The following is a 3618-nucleotide window of genomic DNA, read 5'->3' on the forward strand; positions in this document are numbered from 1 at the left end:
TCAATAACAGATTAGAAACAGAGAACTCAATCTCCCCAAATAGGGATACTGCTGAATGCTGCCACCTAACAGCATATATAAGCTTTGGTAGCTGATCGATAGAGGTTTAAATCCCAAGTCCATCATTTCCTGGCAGCAAGACCCTGGCCAAGTTGTGTAACGTCTGAGTCTGTTCCTTCAGTGTGAAAACCGGTCTTAGTAATACCCATGGTGTTGGGGTTGTTCCAAAGATTAAGTGTTCTAAGAATCTCTACCACCAAAACAAAACACTGTTGTGGCCTCCCTGGGGACGGAGGTAACAAAGATAAGGACTGAGAGCTGTTGGACTCATAAAGCCTCAGGAAGGTGGGGAGGCATCACAGTGCCTGCCAGGACCATAGAAGATGGCAAGACAATGGTCAAAGCCCAGACCAGAAAAGGTATTTTGACACAACCTTTTAAAGACAAAAATCTCTTCTCACACTTGCCAAGATTTCATGATATCCTCAAATAGTAGCCCCCACTGCAGTAATATCCCACCTCTAATACAGGATATGCAATAATATCCCACCTCCAATAATATCCCTGGAGAACAGGGGTGCTTTTCAGAAAGAAAAAGATGACATTATGCAAATGGAAGTGTGCTTCCTTTCCAGATGTTCTAGATGTTATGAAAAGTTCCGGGTTGATTTGGGAGCTCTGTACCAGTTATTTGGAATAATAGTGCTCTCTGCAACTTCTCTTATCAATATGTCAAAGTAATAACCAATTTTATCAAAATCCTACATCTTTTTCCACCTTTACTGAGATATAATTGACATCCAGCATTGTGTAAGTTTGTGGTGTATGATGTGTTGATTTGATATGCTTCTATATTCCAAAATAATTACCACCATAGCGTTCACTAACACCTGCATCATGTCACCTAATTATCATTTCTTTTTTGCAGTGAGAATATTTAAGATCTACTATTTTAGCAACTTTCAAGTAAATAATAGAGTATTATTACCTATAATCACTATGCTGTACCTTAGATTCCAGAACTTACTCATCATATAATCGGAAGTTTGTACTTTTTTGACCAACATCTCCCCTTTTCCCCCACCCCAGTTCCTGGTAATACAATTCTAGTGTCTGTTTCTTTAAGTTCAGCTTTTATTTTTTAGCTTCCACACAGAAGTGATACCACACAGTATTTGTCTTTACCTCTCCGATTTATTTCATTTAGCATAATGCCTTCAAGGTCCATCCCCATTCTCACAAATGGCAGAAGGTACCTCTTTGTCATGGCTAAATAATATTTTCATATATTGGGCTGTTTCCCTATTTTGGCTATAATGAATAATGCTGCAGACAACTTGGAGCGCAGGTATCTCTTCTAAATCCTGTTTTCATCTCCATTGGATGTATACCCAGAAGTGAAATTGCCAGATCACACGGTATGTCTCATTTTAATTTCTTGAGAAATGTCTCTACTGTTTTCCACAGTGGCCACACCAATTTACATCCTCGCCAACAGTGCACAAGGCCTTGTTTGTTTCCACATTCTCCCCAGTATTTATTTCTTCTCTAACTGATCACAGCCATTTTAACACGTATGAGGTGATTCCTTATTTATTACAGTCCATGGTTTTTGTGATAGCAGCCCAAGCAGGTGAAGCCAGTCCTCCTGGGACTCTCCAGTAAGATGACTTGTATTTCTGATGTGGACTCCTATGATGGTGTGACAGTCTCAGTGTAAGGGAGTCCCTTACCTTGGTAGTGGCCCAGTAACTGACTGACGGAAAAACCAAGCTCAATTTTTCTTTCTGTGGTTGTGCTTTTAAGAATTATTTAACTGGGCTTTGTCCCTCCCTTTATTTAATTGCACTCTCAGAGAAGTGCGGACTGTTGGCATTAAGAACCCTCTAGAAGACAAAGCAGTTGATTATTCTTATCATCAAAGTAGGCTCTCACATTGGTATGATAAGAAGCACTGCACAGAAATAGGTTGTTGGCAGAATTACACTCTCAAAGGTGAATATCTTCAAGCCATCCTTGACTCTCTAGAGCAGAAAGGCAACCATGTACAATGCCAAGGAGTGGGGAAAATGTTGAACTGAAGGCAGAAGGATCTCATGTGAAATTGTGAGTGGCCTTCAATGATGCCTGTCAAAGATTCACAATGATTTTCTTTCCTTTCCAATGATGGGACTACTCTCCCCAGGAAAGCCCTGTCCTCTTCCTGGCTTGAGTATTAACTGATAGTCCTAATGAACACAATCTCTTTACCTACTTGCTTTTGCAAGCGGGGTTCCTCTGTCAGGAAGGCCTCCTCCCCAAGTTGGCTTCCACCCCACCCCGTTCTGGGGAATACCTCTGTGGCCTTCCATAACATACGGTAGAGGATGGGGTAGTGGGAGGAGCTGCTTCGGATCCAAGCAACAAGGAGTTGCACGGTTGATAGAGATTTTAAAAACAATGATAAAGCCAAAAAACGAGTCTGCTTTTTCTGACTACCATATGTTGGCAATTCCAAACAATGTCAGTAATAAAACACTCCTATCCGCTAGGGCGGACTTTCCCCGCTGAGCTCCCTTTCCTCCTTGGTACACGCTGTCTGCACCCAGCACCTTCCTAAGCATTTATATATATCAACTCCCGTGACTGAACCCCATTAGACAGCTGAGAGAACTGAAGCACAGAGAGATTATGTGACCAACCTGAAGTCGTCTAGCTTGGTCGTATTGCCTAGCAGTTAAGTGGTAGGCCCAAGGTTTCAGTTCCAAAATTGTAATTCTAAAGTATTACACCAGTTCACCCACCTCGCCACCAAACATACGCCTCTCAGAATATCTAGTATGCATACAGATACACCCCTAGGATGGCACCTGGATCCACCTAGGATCTCGCAGCTCCCTACATGTGTTCCTCAGCGTCTGTTTATATCTTGTATTACAGTACTCACTGGGCTGCAGGGCGAAAGCCACCAGACCCCCAAGCCTAGCACAAGGGCTGACTCATAATAGATGTCACATGAATGAATGGATGAAAGCAGTCTTTGGTCCCAGAGCTAGAAGAATTTATGCATATTATGTTTATACTATGATGGACTGGTGGAAATCTCTGGGTTTTGATTTGGAATTCAAGAACAGCCTTCAATTCTAACTCTGTTACTAATTCTCTCTGAGACCTAGAATCGGGTATTTAATAGATCTAGACATTGGTTTCTTAGTCTGTAACATGAGGGATGGACTATCATACTGGTGATATTCAATACATGCTCAACTTGCTTTCTTCAAACTAAACTCAAATGGGTTTCTTTTTCTTTCCCATTGGTAACAAGCATTTTTGTAGGAAAAGCTTTTTATTTAAGTGTAACACACTACAGAAAGCACACACAACTTAGAAGTATACGGCTTAAAAAATTAGCACAAGGACACACACCCAAGGGAAACCACCTCGATCAAATACAGAGTATTACCAGCCCCCAGTACTCTCTTGCCTGAGTCAAAAGTGAAGCTTCCCTGACTTCTAACATCACCGCTTAACTTTCTAATAAATGAAAAAAAAAATTACATAAATTCTTTTGTGTAAGTCTTCTTTCCCTCAACATTCCCTTTTTTTTTTTTTTTTTTAAGATTTTATTTACTTATTTGA

The sequence above is a fragment of the Martes martes genome (genome assembly GCF_963455335.1).
Source record: "Martes martes genome assembly, chromosome: 12".
NCBI lineage: Eukaryota > Metazoa > Chordata > Mammalia > Carnivora > Mustelidae > Martes > Martes martes.